Source organism: Hyla sarda, chromosome 6 (genome assembly GCF_029499605.1).
Source record: "Hyla sarda isolate aHylSar1 chromosome 6, aHylSar1.hap1, whole genome shotgun sequence".
Lineage (NCBI taxonomy): Eukaryota > Metazoa > Chordata > Amphibia > Anura > Hylidae > Hyla > Hyla sarda.
Window position 1 is genome coordinate 302,331,697 of NC_079194.1, and position 21,659 is coordinate 302,353,355.

Consider the following 21,659-nt stretch of genomic DNA (forward strand, 5'->3'; position numbering starts at 1 on the left):
CACATGACCCAGTTATAGATGGCTCTGTAGAACTAGTGATGATGAGTTTGCATGATTTGGGCAAAAAAATCAAGCAGTGGTCTCCAACTTGCGGACCTCCAGATGTTGCAAAACTACCACTCCCAGCATGCCCGGACAGCCGTTGGCTGTCCGGGCATGCTGGGAGTTGTAGTTTTGCAACATCTGGAGGTCTGCAGGTTGGAGACCACTACCTGCCTGTACCAACCAGGGAGAAATAACAACCCTAGATGACACTATTACAGATGGCGGGTGGGGGCCCATTTGCAGGTTTTGCGCGCAGCCCCCATACGCCTCTGATGTTTACCTGCGTCATCTCACCTGGTTACAATGTAGCAGGTGAATGTAAGAAATGTGCTGTAGTAAGTGGTGGTGCCGATGCGGGAGCGGGTACATCACCCATCGCTGAGCTTTATTAGGTCTCCTCCGATTTAGTGTTGTGCGGACAAATTGTCTGATGTAACATGTTGTTCTTCCTCCACAGAACACGACATACATCAGTGAACATGAAAAAACTTCACATCCAATTCTCCAACCACCGACACCGCTGCTGCTTTATAACCGGCGCTCGCTCAGGCGGTATTATGTGCCGGCGGTAAACACCGCATGGGAAAGATGCGTATAGTGATAGAACATTTGACAGAATTTGGAGTAATTTTGGAGACATTTTGTCTGTTTTTATTTTTTTATTTGCGTATATAGAGGTTAATATATATTAGAAGAAAATAAAGGTTCTTGTGCATGCTTTGTGCTTACCTGTTGTAGCTCATGTGGCAGGTATGCAATTTCATCCATATTGGTTCCTGTATAAAAGTAGGAATTATAGTTTCATGTTGCCTACATCTCCCATGATTCTTTTGGCTTTGCAGACAGAGGGGGTGGAGTCTCATCACTGCAATTCACATAATGAGATCTACCTAATCACCTGTATAGAGCTGGATGGGGAGGTGTATAACTACTATATATCCGGATCCCATAGAGATAACAGCAGTATACAGAGAGAGCTGGAGGGGAGGTGTATAACTACTATATATCTGGATCCCATAGAGATAGCAGCAGTATACAGAAAGAGCTGGAGGGGAGGTGTATAACTACTATATATCCTGATCACATAGAGATAGCAGCAGTATACAGAGAGAGCTGGAGGGGAGGTGTATAACTACTATATATCCTGATCACATAGAGATAGCAGCAGTATACAGATAGAGCTGGAGGGGAGGTGTATAACTACTATATATCCGGATCCCATAGAGATAGCAGCAGTATACAGCTAGAGCTGGAGAGGAGGAGTATAACTACTATATATCCTGATCGCATAGAGATAGCAGCAGTATACAGATAGAGCTGGAGGGGAGGTGTATAACTACTATATATCTGGATCCCATAGAGATAGCAGCAGTATAAAGATAGAGCTGGGGGGATGGGTATAACTACTATATATCCGGATCCCATAGAGATAGCAGCAGTATACAGAGAGAGCCAGAAGGGAGGTGTATAACTACTATATATCCTGATCCCATAGCAGTATACAGACAGAGCTGGAGGGGGGGTGTATAACTACTATATATCCTGATCCCATAGAGATAGCTGCAGTATACAGACAGAGCTGGAGGTGAAGTGTATAGCTACTATATATCCTGATCCCATAGCAGTAAACAGATAGAGCTGGAGGGGAGGTGTATAACTACTATATATCCTGATCCCATAGAGATAGCAGCAGTATACAGATAGAGCTGGAGGGGAGGTGTATAACTACTATATATCTAGATATCATACAGATGGCAGCAACAGCAGTATACAGATAGAGCTTAAGGGGAGGGGTCTGGGAGCTGCTAGTTCACAGGAAGTTAGCTACATCAGGACTAGCCACTTTCTTTTGACACATTAAGCACTGTGATTTTCTGTGGGTCAGACTGGTGGTGACATGACTCAGTTACAGTAATAAAACACTCGGATGTGGCTGTGCTGGAATAAAACAGATGACGCTGTATGGTTAGTGTCGGTGAGTGTGCAAAAAAAAAAACATTAGAAAATAAAAACAATAACCTAGAGTGCTTCTTTAGGGGAAATGAAAGGATTAGAAGAAAACTAGATAAAAAAAATAGAAAATCACGAGGTTATTACACGAGGCGGTTTGTTACAGTGTGTCACCCCAGTAGTAAGGTGATTGCATGAGGAGGAGGTTTGTTACAGTGTGTCACCCCAGTAGTGAGGAGATTACATGAGGAGGAGGTTTGTTACAGTGTGTCATCCCAGTAGTAAGGAGATTACATAAGGAGGAGGTTTGTTACAGTGTGTCACCCCAGTAGTAAGGTGATTGCATGAGGAGGAGGTTTGTTACAGTGTGTCACCCCAGTAGTAAGGAGATTACATGAGGAGGAAGTTTGTTACAGTGTGTCACCCCTGTAGTAAGGAGATTATATGAGAAAGGCGGTTGTTACAGTGTGTCACCCCCGTAGTAAGGTTGGGCTAGTCAAAGGGTGGAGCCAAGGGGTGGCAATTAGAGATGAGCGAACTTACAGTAAATTCGATTTGTCACAAACTTCTCGGCTCGGCAGTTGATGACTTATCCTGCATAAATTAGTTCTGCTTTCCGGTGCTCCCGTGGGCTGCAAAAGGTGGATACAGTCCTAGGAGACTCTTTCCTAGGACTGTATCCACCTTTTCCAGCCCATCGGAGCACCTGAAAGCTGAACTAATTTATGCAGGATAAGTCATCAACTGCCGAGCCGAGAAGTTTGTGACGAATCGAATTTACTGTAAGTTCGCTCATCTCTAGCGGCAATATTAGCTTTATCCTAGGGGGGTAAAAATCCTTGCACCAGCCCTGAGGTTAATACAGATCAGTGATTCCCATTATATTCAGGTACATTGCACTCGTCCGGCTGTGAGTCACATGAGAAGAAGAAACTTTTTTGAGTAGCTTGATGTTCGCTGCCAATCAGGAGAACAAAGTCCCTTCTCATCAGGACCCCGCTATCTTCAGAGGCTGAAGTGATTGTCATCATCTGAGATGTATAGAGACAATGCTTCTCCTATATACAGCTGATTGGTACTTACCACCACGCTGGGATTTCCTGCTGAGAGAGAGAGAGTGAGAGCCGGATCCTCCCCATCTACAGCCATAGAAACCACTACAACTCCCAATATAGGAGGAAAGACCAGTCAGGGAAATGATCAATCAACGTGGGGTCGGAGAGGATTTATTATTATAACATTATATATATTATTTATTTATGTACGTATATATTTATTTATATGTAATAATCATGTTTGGAAATTTAATTCCTGACAAACTTTAAAAACCAAAAAAAATAATTGATCACAAAAATGTTTTCAAGGGGGTGATAAATAGCAATGAGGAAGCATAGAGACCGGAGATATATAGAGATCCTGCTGGTATTAGCTCGGCTGCTGGTTGGTGCTTTCCTGTACCTGAACTTTCACAAAAATTCTAAAAAAATGCCATGGTTTGGTTACATTAAAGGGGTACTCTGCCCCTAGACATGCTACCCCTATCTTGGCTGCGGCACTCCAGATATCCGGTGCATGGAGCGAACTTCACTCCGTGCCGGATGCATGGCGATGCAGGGCGCAGGCTCGTGACGTCACGGCCGTCACGCCCCCTCCCATAGACTTGCATTGAGGGGGCGTGGCCATGACATCACGAGCAGGGCATGGTGGGACATCACGAGCCTCCGGTGCTGCACCCGACGCTCTAAACGGGTGCAGCAGGGAGATTGCGGGGTCCCCAGCGGCGGGACCCCCACGATCAGACTTCTTATCCCCTATCCTTTGGATAGGAGATAAAAAGTCTAGGGGCAGAGAACCCCTTTAACCCTTCATATTGGGGAAAAGGGGATGTTTGGGTTCTCAATGTCTTTGAGCCCCCTCCATGGTGCACACTGTTTTTTCATTTTCTTTCAATTTCCGGGGTCTGTTTGCCAGCACTACACACACCTGGACTTTCTTTCCTTTACTTTTCTGGTCCATCAGAAAACAGTACCCACTCACAATTCTCCTCCACTCTGCAATGCCATGACATAGTGCTGGAGAAAGCATACTGGATTGCACAGGTTGGCACTGTACTTGGGGATGATTTACAGTATACTACCATGGATGCCATGTGTTTGGGCAGGGGGTTCATTGGGGAATTTGCTTTGTAAGATGCTATAGGAGAAAAACCGAAAACAGCAACAGGATCACAACTGGGCAGAAGTTAAATCATAAAAGCAGCTCTGGTCTAAGCAGTGAACTGCTTCTGATGATGATAATAATAAGCTCTGGACTAAGTGGTGAATGTTGCTGCTGATAAGCTATACAAGGTGCAGCTGGATAAGAGTTGATGGGTGGTCAGAGATGAGAGGGAAGCCTTGTTTTACCTTTCTGGCACAGATTCACAGATTACAAAAGCCGTTACAAAGACCAGTCTCTCTCCCTCTCTCCTGCCCATAGCACAAGTCAAGCCCTGCCCCTAAGTCCTGTAATCCTTCTTGGTGTTTGTCACGATGCCGGCTGGCAGGTAGTGGATCCTCTGTGCCAGAGAGGGATTGGCGTGGACCGTGCTAGTGGATCGGTTCTAAGTCACTACTGGTTTTCACCAGAGCCCGCCGCAAAGCGGGATGGTCTTGCTGCGGCGGTAGTGACCAGGTCGTATCCACTAGCAACGGCTCAACCTCTCTGACTGCTGAAGATAGGCGCGGTACAAGGGAGTAGACAGAAGCAAGGTCGGACGTAGCAGAAGGTCGGGGCAGGCAGCAAGGATCGTAGTCGGGGGCAACGGCAGGAGGTCTGGAACACAGGCTAGGAACACACAAGGAAACGCTTTCACTGGCACAATGGCAACAAGATCCGGCGAGGGAGTGAAGGGGAAGTGAGGTATAAATAGGGAGTGCACAGGTGAACACACTAATTGGAACCACTGCGCCAATCAGCGGCGCAGTGGCCCTTTAAATCGCAGAGACCCGGCGTGCGCGCGCCCTAGGGAGCGGGGCCGCGCGCGCCGGGACAGGACAGACGGAGAGCGAGTCAGGTACGGGAGCCGGGATGCGCATCGCGAGCGGGCGCTACCCGCATCGCGAATCGCATCCCGGCTGGAGACGGTATCGCAGCGCACCGGGTCAGTGGAGCTGCCCGGAGCGCTGCGGTAGCGAGAGAGCAGCGAGCGCTCCGGGGAGGAGCGGGGACCCGGAGCGCTCGGCGTAACAGTACCCCCCCCCTTGGGTCTCCCCCTCTTCTTAGAGCCTGAGAACCTGAGGAGCAGACTTTTGTCTAGGATGTTGTCCTCAGGTTCCCAGGATCTCTCTTCAGGTCCACAGCCCTCCCAATCCACCAAAAAGAACCTTTTTCCTCTGAGCGTCTTGGAGGCCAGTATCTCTTTCACTGAGAAGACGTCAGAAGAACCGGAGACAGGAGTGGGAGAAACTAATTTGGGAGAGAAACGGTTGATGATGAGTGGTTTAAGAAGAGAGACATGAAAGGCATTAGGAATACGGAGAGAAGGAGGAAGAAGAAGTTTGTAAGAGACAGGATTAATTTGGCACAAGACTTTGAAAGGACCAAGATAGCGTGGACCCAGTTTGTAACTGGGGACACGAAAGCGGACATATTTAGCGGAGAGCCATACCCTGTCTCCGGGAGCAAAAATGGGGGGAGCTCTTCTTTTCTTATCGGCAAACTTTTTCATGCGAGATGAAGCCTGTAAAAGAGAATCTTGGGTCTCTTTCCATATGGTGGAAAGATCACGAGTCACTTCATCTACAGCGGGCAAACCAGAGGGCAAGGGAGTAGGGAGGGGGGGAAGAGGGTGACGGCCGTACACCACGAAAAATGGGGATTTGGAGGAAGATTCAGAGACTCTAAAGTTATACGAGAATTCGGCCCATGGTAGAAGATCTGCCCAATCATCCTGGCGGGAGGAAACAAAATGTCGTAAATAATCACCCAAGACCTGGTTAATTCTTTCTACTTGTCCATTGGATTGAGGATGATATGCAGAAGAAAAGTTTAATTTAATCTTGAGTTGTTTACAGAGAGCCCTCCAGAATTTTGACACGAATTGGACGCCTCTATCCGAGACTATCTGTGTGGGCAACCCGTGAAGACGAAAAATGTGTACAAAAAATTGTTTAGCCAACTGAGGCGCTGAAGGAAGACCAGGAAGAGGGATGAAATGTGCCATCTTGGAGAATCGATCAACGACCACCCAAACAACAGTGTTGCCACGGGATGGGGGTAGGTCTGTAATAAAATCCATACCAATCAGAGACCAAGGCTGTTCGGGGACAGGCAGAGGATGAAGAAAACCAGCGGGCTTCTGGCGAGGAGTCTTATCCCGGGCACCGACAGTGCAGGCTCGCACAAAGTCCACGACATCCGTCTCCAGAGTCGGCCACCAATAGAAGCGAGAGATGAGTTGCACAGATTTCTTGATGCCTGCATGACCTGCGAGATGGGAGGAGTGACCCCATTTGAGGATTCCGAGGCGTTGGCGTGGAGAGACGAAGGTCTTTCCTGGAGGAGTTTGCCTGATGGAGGCTGGAGAAGTGGAAATCAGGCAGTCAGGAGGAATGATGTGTTGCGGAGAGAGTTCAACTTCCGAGGCATCCGAGGAACGAGAGAGAGCATCGGCCCTAATGTTCTTATCGGCAGGCCGAAAGTGAATTTCAAAATTAAATCGGGCAAAGAACAGAGACCACCTGGCCTGGCGAGGATTCAGCCGTTGGGCAGACTGGAGATAGGAGAGGTTCTTGTGATCGGTGTAAATAATAACTGGAAATCTTGATCCCTCCAGCAGATGCCTCCATTCCTCAAGTGCTAATTTAATGGCTAGAAGCTCTCGATCCCCGATGGAGTAGTTCCTCTCCGCCGGAGAGAAGGTCCTAGAAAAAAAACCACACGTAACAGCATGCCCGGAAGAATTTTTTTGTAGAAGGACCGCTCCAGCTCCTACAGAGGAGGCATCAACCTCCAATAGGAAGGGTTTAGATGGGTCCGGTCTGGAGAGCACGGGAGCCGAAGAAAAGGCAGACTTGAGCCGTTTAAAGGCGTCTTCCGCTTGAGGAGGCCAAGACTTGGGATTGGCATTTTTTTTGGTTAAAGCCACGATAGGGGCCACAACGGTAGAAAAATGTGGAATAAATTGCCTGTAATAATTGGCGAACCCCAAAAAACGTTGGATAGCACGGAGTCCGGAGGGGCGTGGCCAATCTAAGACGGCAGAGAGTTTGTCTGGATCCATTTGTAGTCCCTGGCCAGAGACCAAGTATCCTAGGAAAGGAAGAGATTGGCATTCAAACAGACATTTCTCTATCTTGGCATAAAGTTGATTGTCACGAAGTCTCTGAAGAACCATACGGACATGCTGGCGGTGTTCTTCTAGATTGGCAGAAAAAATCAGGATATCGTCCAGATATACAACAACACAGGAGTATAAGAGATCACGAAAAATTTCATTAACAAAGTCTTGGAAGATGGCAGGGGCGTTGCACAGGCCAAAGGGCATGACCAGATACTCAAAGTGTCCATCTCTAGTGTTAAATGCCGTTTTCCATTCATCCCCCTCTCTGATGCGGATGAGATTATAAGCACCTCTTAAGTCCAGTTTGGTAAAGATGTGGGCACCTTGGAGGCGATCAAAGAGTTCAGAGATGAGGGGTAGGGGGTAGCGGTTCTTTACCGTGATTTTATTAAGACCGCGGTAGTCAATGCAAGGACGTAGAGAGCCATCTTTTTTGGACACAAAGAAAAATCCGGCTCCGGCAGGAGAGGAGGATTTACGGATAAAGCCTTTTTTTAAATTTTCCTGGATGTACTCCGACATAGCAAGAGTCTCTGGGGCGGACAGAGGATAGATTCTGCCCCGGGGTGGAGTAGTGCCCGGGAGGAGGTCAATAGGACAATCATAAGGCCTGTGAGGAGGTAGAGTCTCAGCTTGTTTTTTGCAAAAAACATCCGCAAAGTCCATATAGGCCTTAGGGAGACCGGTTACAGGGGGAACCACAGAGTCACGGCAAGGGGTACTGGGAACCGGTTTTAGGCAGTCCTTGAAACAAGAGGGCCCCCAACTCTTGATCTCCCCAGAGGACCAATCCAGGGTTGGGGAATGGAGTTGAAGCCAGGGTAGTCCAAGGAGGATTTCGGAAGTGCAATTGGGGAGGACCAAAAATTCAATCTTCTCGTGATGAGGTCCGATGCACATTAGAAGGGACTCCGTGCGGAAACGTATGGTACAGTCCAATCTTTCATTGTTTACACAATTGATGTAGAGGGGTCTGGCGAGACTGGTCACTGGGATGTTGAACCTGTTGACGAGAGAGGCCAAAATAAAATTTCCTGCAGATCCGGAATCCAAGAAGGCCATAGTAGAGAAGGAGAAGGCAGAGGCAGATATCCGCACAGGCACAGTAAGACGTGGAGAGGCAGAGTAGACATCAAGGACTGTCTCACCTTTGTGCGGAGTCAGCGTACGTCTTTCCAGGCGGGGAGGACGGATAGGACAATCCTTCAGGAAGTGTTCGGTACTGGCACAGGACAGGCAGAGATTCTCCATGCGGCGTCGTGTCCTCTCTTGAGGTGTCAGGCGAGACCGGTCGACCTGCATAGCCTCCACGGCGGGAGGCACAGGAACGGATTGCAGGGGACCAGAGGAGAGAGGAGCCGGGGAGAAAAAACGCCTTGTGCGAACAAAGTCCATATCCTGGCGGAGCTCCTGACGCCTTTCGGAAAAACGCCTGTCAATGCGAGTGGCAAGATGGATGAGTTCATGTAGGTTAGCAGGGATTTCTCGTGCGGCCAGAACATCTTTAATGTTGCTGGATAGGCCTTTTTTAAAGGTCGCGCAGAGGGCCTCATTATTCCAGGATAATTCTGAAGCAAGAGTACGGAATTGTACGGCGTACTCGCCAACGGAAGAATTACCCTGGACCAGGTTCAACAGGGCAGTCTCAGCAGAAGAGGCTCGGGCAGGTTCCTCAAAGACACTTCGAATTTCCGAGAAGAAGGAGTGTATAGAGGCAGTGACGGGGTCATTGCGGTCCCAGAGCGGTGTGGCCCATGACAGAGCTTTTCCAGACAGAAGGCTGACTACGAAAGCCACCTTAGACCTTTCAGTAGGAAACTGGTCCGACATCATCTCCAAGTGCAGGGAACATTGGGAAAGAAAGCCACGGCAGAATTTAGAGTCCCCATCAAATTTATCCGGCAAGGATAGTCGTAGACCAGAAGCGGCCACTCGCTGCGGAGGAGGTGCAGGAGCTGGCGGAGGAGATGATTGCTGAAGCTGTGGTAGTAGCTGCTGTAGCATCACGGTCAGTTGAGACAGCTGTTGGCCTTGTTGCGCTATCTGTTGTGACTGCTGGGCGACCACCGTGGTGAGGTCGGCGACAACTGGCAGAGGAACTTCAGCGGGATCCATGGCCGGATCTACTGTCACGATGCCGGCTGGCAGGAGGTGGATCCTCTGTGCCAGAGAGGGATTGGCGTGGACCGTGCTAGTGGATCGGTTCTAAGTCACTACTGGTTTTCACCAGAGCCCGCCGCAAAGCGGGATGGTCTTGCTGCGGCGGTAGTGACCAGGTCGTATCCACTAGCAACGGCTCAACCTCTCTGACTGCTGAAGATAGGCGCGGTACAAGGGAGTAGACAGAAGCAAGGTCGGACGTAGCAGAAGGTCGGGGCAGGCAGCAAGGATCGTAGTTGGGGGCAACGGCAGGAGGTCTGGAACACAGGCTAGGAACACACAAGGAAACGCTTTCACTGGCACAATGGCAACAAGATCCGGCGAGGGAGTGAAGGGGAAGTGAGGTATAAATAGGGAGTGCACAGGTGAACACACTAATTGGAACCACTGCGCCAATCAGCGGCGCAGTGGCCCTTTAAATCGCAGAGACCCGGCGCGCGCGCGCCCTAGGGAGCGGGGCCGCGCGCGCCGGGACAGGACAGACGGAGAGCGAGTCAGGTACGGGAGCCGGGATGCGCATCGCGAGCGGGCGCTACCCGCATCGCGAATCGCATCCCGGCTGGAGACGGTATCGCAGCGCACCGGGTCAGTGGAGCTGCCCGGAGCGCTGCGGTAGCGAGAGAGCAGCGAGCGCTCCGGGGAGGAGCGGGGACCCGGAGCGCTCGGCGTAACAGTGTTTCTGTTATTAAATATGGACTGAGCCTAACAACAGGAAGTGAACTGCAAATTTAGTGGAAGCCTAGTGTCCGAAATTTAATAGGGATCAATATATCCATACACATGAATGGAGGGGGCGTGATGTGATGTCACAAGGGGGCGTGGCATGATGTCACGTCTTTGGCCGCCCAAACCCAGCGTTCTAAACATACTGTTTAGAATGCCGGGTGCTGCACAGAGACCGTGGGTGGGGTCCCAGGGGCCAGGATAGGGGATAAGATTTCTAGGGACGGAGTACCCCTTTAACATCATGCTGGGATTTCCCACTGGGAGAGAGGAGGAGAGAACTGCTTCACACGATTGAGTCGTATAAACGGCTGCTTCACACAATATAGGATGGAATTCTGAAAAGTAGCGAGATAGAGACTTATTTCTCGAAAACCAATCGCGGGCGTCTTAACGGCCTTTTTTTAAATATTTACTTTGTCTTAAAATTGAAAAATGTAAAAAAAAAACGAATAATCATGTCGGCAAATTTAATTCGGAAAAACCTATTGTATGTAAATGTATTTTCTTTATTGAACAACAGGGAGGGAACGTTCCCATATACGGGGACATTGGGGGAGACAGTTTTGCCTGCCGCCATCTGATTGGTTGGAAGTTGTTACATTGTTGTTTGGTGCTTAACATCCTGCTGGGATTTCCAGCTGAGAGAGAGGGGGAGAGAGCTGTTATGTGTATGGGATTTTGGGGGACTATTTGTGTGCATCTATGGACATTTCATGGCACCACATGTGCCTTTATTTTAACTTATTTACCTTCCATCAAAGTTTAGAAAAGGAAAAAAAAAAAAAAAAAAATCTCACAACATAAAAATGTAACAACCTGACAATCGTCTCTACAAAATTCAATTCCCCGAATAATTAAGAAACCCAATTTTATTTGAGAAGGATTGCATTCTTTACCGCGCCTTTCTTGTTACCTGACATGTGACGGGAGGGGGGGAGGCTGCCGGCAGAGTTTTCATTACACAGTCGTGGCACGCGCGCCCATCATTTCTGCTGATTGCGGATCGGAATTAGTCAGACTTGGTAATAAAAATGTCACTGCGCAATACTGAGCGTGGGAAATATGGATACGATACGGCGTACCTGGGGCTTGTCACTTCAAACGCTTCTACCAGCGACAAAGACTCCCAGGAATTACGTTCTGCAAGACGCCGATTAACGAGCTTTCTGCATTTTGATGATTTGTGGGAGTGAAAAATTGATTGTTTTATGGGACTCAAAGCAAAAAAACTAAAATCATATATAAAAAGAGTCAATTACAGGATATCATCAACGATATCATTTAAAGGGGCATTCCAGCTTTATACATCTTATCCCTTATCCAAAGGAAAGAGGATAAGATGTATGATCGTAGGGGTCCCGCCGCTGGGGACCCCCGTTATCTCGGTGCAGCCCCCGACATTGTGCTGAGATGGGGACGTGATGTCACGGTCACGCCCCTCAGTGACATCACGCCACTCCCCTCCATTCATGTCTATGGGAGGGGGCGTGACGGCAGTCACGCCCCCTCCCATAGACATGAATTGAGGGGCGTCACTAGGAGGCGTGGCCGTGATTTCACGTCCCCGTCTCGGAGACATAAGATGTATAAAGCCGAAATACCCCTTTAATGTGCCCCAGAATAAGGGGTAGAACATTTCTAGACCTCTTTTCTGTCACCCTGCAGTCTGGGAGTCCTGCACTTCCTGGCTGAGCAGTACTACTGATCAGTACTACAATTCCCAGAATGAATTGCCTCCCTTCTCGCAACGCTCCTGCCAGTTCCCCACCTAGAACTGTTGCAGAAAATCTCATGTCACAGCCCACTATCACAAAGTCAGTGAGATTGCAGCACCTGCTGGATTCATTCCCTGTCTAATCCTCTGCCTGTGGCATTGTCCAGCACAAGGCAGCATGCTGTTACCACACCTCGTTCTTCCTAAATGTCCCAGTAAAGATATGTATGTATATTACAGGGAGATGGGGATGTAGTTGTAGGGGCTGGGCATAGGTGATGACATCACTCAGGGGGCAGGGCTTGAGCCAAGAGTCAAGAACCAGCCACACCTCCTGATACAGCAGAGAATTATAAGTTATCTCCAGAGAGAAGGAGGAGCCGGTGATCTGCTGAGACAGCACCACACTACAATGAGAGGACTACAAAACTTCCTGTCAGGAGAGACGGAGGGGGTGGGGAGCTGCTGAGACAACACCACACTGAAAATGAGAGGACTACACAACCTCCTGTCAGGAGAGAGAAAGGAGTCAGGGAGCTGTTGATATAACACCCCACTGACAATGAGCATGCTACACAACTTCCTGTCAGGAGAGGGAGAAGACAAGGAGCTGCTTAGACAACACCGACAATGAGGGGACTACACAACTTCCTGTCAGGATAGAGGGAGGAGCCGGGAGCTACTGAGATAACACCACACTGACAACGAGGGGACTCTTATCAGGAGAGAGGGAGGAGCCAGGGAAATGCTGAGAAAACACCACTCTGACAATGAGAGGACTACACAACTTCCTGTCAGGGGTGAATCAAGCAAATACATACTAAAGCCAGTACAATATGTGATAACACCTTACTAGTAAGTTATATATCTTGGGGTCGATAGTTTTATTTTAATAAAATTTTCAGATACCTGAATACCACTGGAAAACGTTGGATAGTAGAGTGGCAAAACTCCCATCCCCCCATGCATTAAAGGGGTACTCCACTGCACCAGCATTTGAAACATTTTGTTCCGAACACTGGGTAAGGATTGCGGGGATGGTGAGCTCATGGACCACGCCCCCTCAATGCAAGTCTATCGGAGGGGGCGTGGCGGCCGCCACGCCCCCTCCCATAGACTTGCATTGAGGGGGCGTGTCGTGACGTCACTATGAGTGTGGCCATGACATCATGACCCCCGCAACCCGCACCGAGCGTTTGGAACAGAATTTTCCGAACGCTGGGGCAGTGGAGTACCCCTTTAAATGTCATCATCACATTACGGGTTGGGAAGGGGTCACCTCCGAGCCACCCCCCTTTTGGCAGCAGATGGCGCCACCTGTGGCTACTAATCATGTAGCTCCCCGACTATTTTGCTTTTTGGGCACAGACCTACTTTTTTCACAGCATAGATAAGAACAGATTTTTTGCTGCAGATTTTAGCGCAGATATTAAATTAATTCTTATAAATATTAAGAGCGAATTGAAGCGCGGCTCTCGAAGGCAACTCAGAAATACAATCTGATCCTCGCCGTCTGCTCCTTAAGATCGTAAATACTCTCGGAGGACATGTGTAAATGAGGTGATTCTTTGTCTTTGTTTAAGTGCCGAACAAGGGATTTTGTGAGTAGTAATTATCACGGCTCTTCCCCTCCCCCACCCCCCTTCGCCGCGCGCCGTATTCATCGGTTAAACCAACATATTTTATCCCGAAATTGTAGTTTTGTTTAATTAGTCATGGCTCGGGGCGCGGTAAATTAAACTTCAGCTAAACAATTGTGAGCATTGTCTTCTGGATGGCCGGAGAACGTTCGGAGAAAAACGCCGACCTTTTACTTTACGAAGACGAGAAAAATTCCGTTATCAGCGCGTGGGGAAGCGAGCGAACCCAACAATGGAAGATGAATTGTGTTACGGTAACAGCAGAAGTCCTAATGCGCTGTATATATACTTGTACTGTATAAGATTATTGTGTGCATTACTAAAACTAGAGAAACAGGGAGGCAGTACTATCTGAGCATGTATTATTTACATGGTGGGACACAGGAGGAGTGCCATCTATATTTGTAATATTTAAAGGAAGGTATAGGGTGTCAGTACTATTTGTGCATGCATTATTTACATGGAGAGACAGGGGGCAGCAGCATCATTATGTGCATTACTTAGACTAGAGAAACAGGGAGGCAGTACTATCTGAGCATGTATTATTTACATAGAGAGACACAGGAGGAGTACCATCTATATATGTATTACTTAAAGGAAGGTATAGGGTGTCAGTACTATCAGTATGTATTATTGACATGGAGAGACAGGGGGCAGCATCATTATGCTCATTACTGAAACTAGAGAAACAGGGAGGCAGTACTATCTGAGAATGTATTATTTACATAGAGAGACACAGGAGGAGTACCATCTATATCTGTATTATTTAAAGGAAGGTATAGGGTGTCAGTACTATCTGAGCATGTATTATTGACATAGACAGGGGACAGTATTATCAATATGTGCATTACTAAACTAGAGAAACAGGGAGGCAGTACTATCTGAGCATGCATTATTTACATGGAGAGAAACAGGAGGAGTACCATCTATATCTGTATTATTTAAAGGAAAGTATAGGGTGTCAGTACAATCTGAGCATGTATTATTGATATAGACAGGGGACAGTATTATCAATATGTGCATTACTAAAACTAGAGAAACATGGAGGCAGTACTATCTGAGCATGTATTATTTATATAGAGATGGGACAGTATTATCAATATGTGCATTACTAAAACTAGAGAACAGAGAGGCAGTACTATCTGAGCATGTATTATTTACATAGAGAAAAACAGGAGGAGTACCATTTATATCTATAACATTTAAAGGAAGGTATAGGGTGTCAGTACTATCTGAGCATGCATTATTGGTGCAGTATCATTATTATGTGCATTGCTAAGACTAGAAAAACAGGGAGGCAGTACTATCTGAACATGTTTTGCAACAGCTGGAGGCACCCTGGTTGGGAAACTCTGCGCTACAGACATGTAGGGAATAGTGAATTATGTCAGAGTGCCAATGGTGTACCATTACTGTGTGCATCGATCAGGCTAGAGAAACAGGGAGGCAGTATTATCTGAGCACGCTTATTTTTTTTTACATGGAGAGACACAGGAGAAGTACTATCCATATCTGTATTATTTAAAGGTAGGTATAGGGTGTCAGTACTATTTGAGCCTGTATTATTGACATAGAGAGACAGGGGGCAGTGTTATCATTATGTGCATTATTAAGACAGTTCAGTGTTTTTCCAACCAGTGTGCCTCCAGCTGTTGCAAAACTACAATTTCCAGTCCGGGCATGCTGGGGGTTGTAGTTTTGCAACAGCTGGAGGCACCCTGGTTGGGAAACACTTGCCTCAGATCTCTACCCTGTTGACCCCTTTACTGTCTAAGAACAAAACCCCTTTAAAAATGCTCCGAGACAGATCGGCCTCTTCGTCGCCATACGTGCAGAATGTGATTTGCGCCATTTATTACCAACTATTCTGTACCTGAAAATAAAAAACATAAAACGCACAATAATGTCTTGGTGAACGCAGTAAACAGCTATCATCCGGGCGCATATTGTGGGGTGAGGATTAGTGCTCGTTCTTGAACAATTCCTTTACCTTTGGGCGAGCGCTCGCGGTTATCGCCAGCACCGGTGTCGTTTTCTCTCTCCAGCTTTAATGTTGCACATAATTAATTTTTTTGCTACCTCCAGCTCCGCCATTAAATTAGTAAATTAAAATTCCCACTCGAACGGCCTTGGAATCGCGCTCCATATGGCATTGGTACATTAAGGTAATTCCGCTTTGTGGAGAAGCATTTGGGCCGCGTACGGCGCCGCTCCTTATTGGTTTAGCCAACCGGATTGGCTCAATGGAAATTTTTCAAAAGTTTACGGAATTGCAAAGGTCCAGAAACTTTTCTTGGCCAGTTAATCTAGAACAGTGTTACCCAACCAGGGTGCTTCCAGCTGTTGCAAAACTACAACTCCCAGCATGCCCGGACAGCCAACGGCTGTCCGGGCATGCTGGGAGTTGTAGTTTTGCAACAGCTGGAGGTGCATTGGTTGGGAAACACTGTACTATCGGACCCTGTCTGTCTGGGCATGCTGGGAGTTGTAGTTTTGCAACAGCTGGAGGCACATTGATTGGGAAACACTGCACTATCAAGACCTTGGCTGTCCGGCATGCTGGGAGTTGTACTTTTGCAACAGCAGGAAGCACATTGATTGGGAAACACTGCACTGCTTGGACCCTGTCTGTCTGGGCCCGCTGGAAGTTGTAGTTCTGCAACAGCTGGAGGCATGCTGGTTGGGAAACACTGCACTACTTGGACCCTGTCTGGGCTTGCTGGGAGTTGTAGTTCTGCAACAGCTGGAGGCACATTGATTGGGAAACACTGAACTACCAGGACCTTGGCTGTCCGGGGATGCTGGGAGTTGTAGTTTTGCAACAGCTGGAGGCACACTGTTTAGGAAGCACTGGACTATCAGGACCCTGGCTGTCTGGGCATGCTGGGAGTTGTAGTTTTGCAACAGCTGGAGGCACATTGATTGGGAAAAACTGCACTAAGAGGACCTTGTCTGTCTGGGCATGCTGGGAGTTGTAGTTTTGCAACAGCTGAAGGCACATTGATTGGGAAACACTGCACTACAAGGACCTTGGCTGTCTGGGCATGCTGGGAGTTTTAGTTTTGCAACAGCTGTAGACACGCCGGTTCGGAAACAATTGATCAATGGCCAGTTAATCTAGAACAGTGTTACCCAACCAGGGTGCCTCCAGCTGTTGCAAAACTACAACTCCCAGCATGCCTGGACAGCCAACGGCTGTCCAGGCCTACTGGAAGTTGTAATTTTGCAACAGCTGGAGGCACACTGGTTGGGAAACACTGCACTATCAAGACTTGGCTGTCCGGCATGCTGGGAGTTGTTCTTTTGCAACAGCAGGAGGCACATTGATTGGGAAACATAGCACCACGAGGACCTTGGCTGTCTGGGCATGCTGGGAGTTTTAGTTTTGCAACAGCTGGAGACACACCGGTTGGGAAACAATTGCTCAAAGGGAAATTTTTCAAAGTTTACGACAATAAGAAAAAAACTTTTTCCCAAAGACGTTCTGGCATTTGTATTCCTTCTCTCGGTGTCAGGTAGATATTTTTGTGTCCTTTGTTGCCTACGAGTCGCCGCGCTGCACATTTACCGATTCCTCGCTATATTATTAAATCCAGTGCAGCATGAAAAGCCGGGACGCGGGCGGCCGCCCTACAATAAACTCACGGAGGTTTTTGACAAATTGCTGGAAAGATCTTAATAAGACGCCTTCAATGACTTAATGATAGGATGTGGGAATGGAGAGGAGAAATCAAAAAATGTTTTTTTTTTTTTTGCTCTCCCCCCCCCGTCCACAGGTAGCGAAGTAATGTGGCAGTATATAAGAATATGTGCCAGCGATGGTGGGGGGCCAGGGGATGGCATCAGCAGGAAGGGCACTGGCCCACATTTATCATTGTCTTTAGACAGTTTTTTGGCCCACATTTATCTTTGTCTTTAGACTGTTTTTGGCCCACATTTATCATTGTCTTTAGACTGTTTTTTGGCCCACATTTATCATTGTCTTTAGACTGTTTATGGCCCACATTTATCATTGTCTTTAGACTGTTTTTGGCCCACATTTATCATTGTCTTTAGACTGTTTTTGGCCCACATTTATCATTGTCTTTAGACTGTTTTTTGACCCACATTTATCATTGTCTTTAGACTGTTTTTGGCTCACATTTATCATTGTCTTTAGACTGTTGTTACGCCCACATTTATCATTGTCCTTAGACTGTTTTTGGCCCACATTTATCATTGTCTTTAGACTGTTTTTGGTCCACATTTATCATTGTCTTTAGACTGTTTTTGGCTCACATTTATCATTGTCTTTAGACTGTTTATGGCCCACATTTATCATTGTCTTTAGACTGTTTTTGGCCCACATTTATCATTGTCTTTAGACTGTTTTTTGACCCACATTTATCATTGTCTTTAGACTGTTTTTGGTCCACATTTATCATTGTCTTTAGACTGTTTTTGGCTCACATTTATCATTGTCTTTAGACTGTTTATGGCCCACATTTATCATTGTCTTTAGACTGTTGTTACGCCCACATTTATCATTGTCCTTAGACTGTTTTTGGCCCACATTTATCATTGTCTTTAGACTGTTTTTTGGTCCACATTTATCATTGTCTTTAGACTGTTTTTGGCTCACATTTATCATTGTCTTTAGACTGTTGTTACGCCCACATTTATCATTGTCTTTAGACTGTTTTTGGCCCACATTTATCATTGTCTTTAGACTGTTTTTTGGTCCACATTTATCATTGTCTTTAGACTGTTTTTGGCTCACATTTATCATTGTCTTTAGACTGTTGTTACGCCCACATTTATCATTGTCTTTAGACTGTTTTTTTGTCGACATTTATCATTGTCTTTAGACTGTTTTTTGGCCCACATTTATCATTGTCTTTAGACTGTTTTTTGACCCACATTTATCATTGTCTTTAGACTGTTTTTTGACCCACATTTATCATTGTCTTTAGACTGTTTTTGGCCCACATTTATCATTGTCTTTAGACTGTTTTTTGGCCCACATTTATCATTGTAGTTAGACTGTTTTTGTGTCTAGAAAAGGCGCGTTTTTGCGCCTTTTGGTTTACACATTTCTGCAGATTTTGAGTTGCCGTCCACTGATTTTGGCAATACACATGATATGGAAGGGTTTAATGAATTAAGATAATTTGGGGAGAAGCATTTGGGCTGCGTACAACGCCGCTTATTATTGGTTTAGCCGACCGGATTACCTCAATGGAAATTTTTAGAAAGTTTACGGAATTGCAAAGGTCCAGAAACTTTTTCTTGGCCAGTTAATCTAGAACAGTGTTACCCAACCAGGGTGCCTTCAGCTGTTGCAAAACTACAAATCCCAGCATGCCCGGACAGCCAATGGCTGTCCGGGCATGCTGGGAGTTGTAGTTTTGCAACAGCTGGAGGCACATTGGTTGGGAAACAATGCACTTTCGGACCCTGTCTGTCTGGGCATGCTGGGAGTTGTACTTTTGCCACAGCAGGGGGCACATTGATTGGGAAACACTGCACTACTTGGACCCTGTCTGTCCGGGCATGCTGGAGGTTGTAGTTTTGCAAATGCTGGAGGCATGCTGGTAGCTAAATAATGCTGCAGTATATTAGAATATGTGCCAGCGGTGGCGGGGGGCCGGGGGATGGCAGCAGCAGTAAGGGCACTGTGTCTGTACTTTAAAGGGGTACTCCACTGGCCAGCATTCGGAACCAAACGTTTCGAACACTATTTTTGCGCTGCAGGGGTCGGCCACGCCTCTCGTGATGTCTAGGCCACACCCCTTCAATGCAAGTCTATGGGAGGGGACATAACGACCGTCACGTCCCCTCCCATAGACATGCATTGAGGGGGCGTGGCCGTGATGTCACAAATACTGACTGGCTTTGATCTTAGCCAAAAGGCTGAGAAGTAGTGTAGGCACAAAGATGAGATATATACAGATACTACTGTTTCCCTATTCCTCTATTTGTGTAAGCAATATATACAGATAGTACTGCATACTTGTTTCTCCCAGTAAATGAATGATAGAGATTAAGACAGTAATGTCTCCACATCCCTCTCTGGATACAATGGAGATACAGATAGTATTGCCTCTCTGTAAATGTCTCCTTGTCTCTTCCTATAAGTTACTGTATAAACAGGCAGATAATAACGGGACTCTGTCACTGTAAGTGATGTATGTAGCTACAGCTAGTACTACCTCCCTGTCTTTTCCTGTAAATGATATAGGCACAGCTAGGACTACTTCCCTGTCTTTTCCTGTAAATGATATAGGCACAGCTAGTACTACTTCCTTGTCTTTTCTTGTAAATTATATAGGCACAGCTAGTACTACCTCTGTGTCTTTTCCTGTAAATTATATAGGCACAGCTAGTACTACCTCCCTGTCTTTTCCTGTAAATTATATAGGCACAGCTAGTACTACCTCCCTGTCTTTTCCTGTAAATGATATTGGCACAGCTAGTACTACTTCCTTGTCTTTTCCTGTAAATTATATAGCCACAGCTAGTACTACCTCTGTGTCTTTTCCTGCAAATGATATAGGCACAGCTAGTACTACCTCCCTGTATTTTCCTGTAAATGACATAGTCACAATTAGTACTACTTCCCTGTCTTTTTCTGTAAATGATATGGGCACAGCTAGTACTACCTCCCTGTCTTTTCCTGTAATTGATATAGGCACAGCTAGTACTACCTCCTCATCTTTTCCTGTAATTGATGTACACACACATGGTACTGCTTCTCTTTTTTCCTGCAAATGGTATAGGTACAGATAGTACTGTCTTACTATCTTTCTTTGCGCCTGCTGGAGACACACATAGTACAGCCTCTCTGTCTCTTCGTGTGAATTATGGGGATACAGATAGAACAACAACCTTGTTTCTCGTTTTCAGTGATACAGATAGTACTTTCTCTCTGTTTTTCCTTGTCCATAATGCATGTTTAGGCTTAGATAGTATAGTCTCTATATGCAAATGACAATACAGATAATACTGCCTATGTCTCTTTTGCAAGTGAGGAAGACACAGATAGTACTGCCACCCTATAACTCCCTATAAGTGATGCAGATTTAGATGGTGCTGCTTTTTTTTCTCACCATGTCAATAATACATGCTAAGATAGTACTGCCTCCCTGTTTCTCTAGTCTCAGTAATGCACATAATGATGGTACATCCCCCTGTCTCTCTATGCCAATAATACATGTTCAGATAGTACTGCCTCCCTGTTTCTCTTGTCTAAGTGGTGCACACAATAAAGGTTCACCATATGCACTCTCACATAATTCACTATCCCCACATGTCTCTAGCGGAGTGTTTCCCAACCAGGGTGCCTACAGCTGTTGCAAAACTACAACTCCCAGCATGCCCGGACAGCCAAAGGCTGTCCGGGCATGCTGGGAATTGTAGTTTTGCAATGGCCGAAGGCACGCTAGTTGGAAAACACAGCACTAGAGACATGTGGTGATATAAAGCCATGGAAACTATTATAAGGTATTTAAAGGGGAACACTCACTAAAATATTGCAGTGACATCCGAGCTCGGAGCCCCGGCTGAGAGAACACATTTATATCCATTGATGAAATATAGATGAGAAGAAAGAAGCTGAAAGCACCGACCTTCCAGGGCCGCTCAAGTCTCCGAGCAGATGGGACGACATTTTTATTATTAATAAATAGCTTTTTGTTTTTTGCTGTTATCTCATCCAGACGACAATAAACAGATCCGCAGCTTCTCCATTATCTTCATTACTGCACCGAGTATAAGGCAACTTCATAATGGGAAAGAGTGAGCGCAGCTCCGAAGTATAATACAGGATATAACTCAGGATCAGTACAGGATAAGTAATGTAATGTATGTACACAGTGACCTCACCAGCAGAATAGTGAGTACAGCTCTGGGGTATAATACAGGATATAACTCAGGATCAGTACAGGATAAGTAATGTAATGTATGTACACAGTGACCTCACCAGCAGAATAGTGAGTACAGCTCTGGAGTATAATACAGGATATAACTCAGGATCAGTACAGGATAAGTAATGTATGTACACAGTGACCTCACCAGCAGAATAGTGAGTACAGCTCTGGGGTATAATACAGGATATAACTCA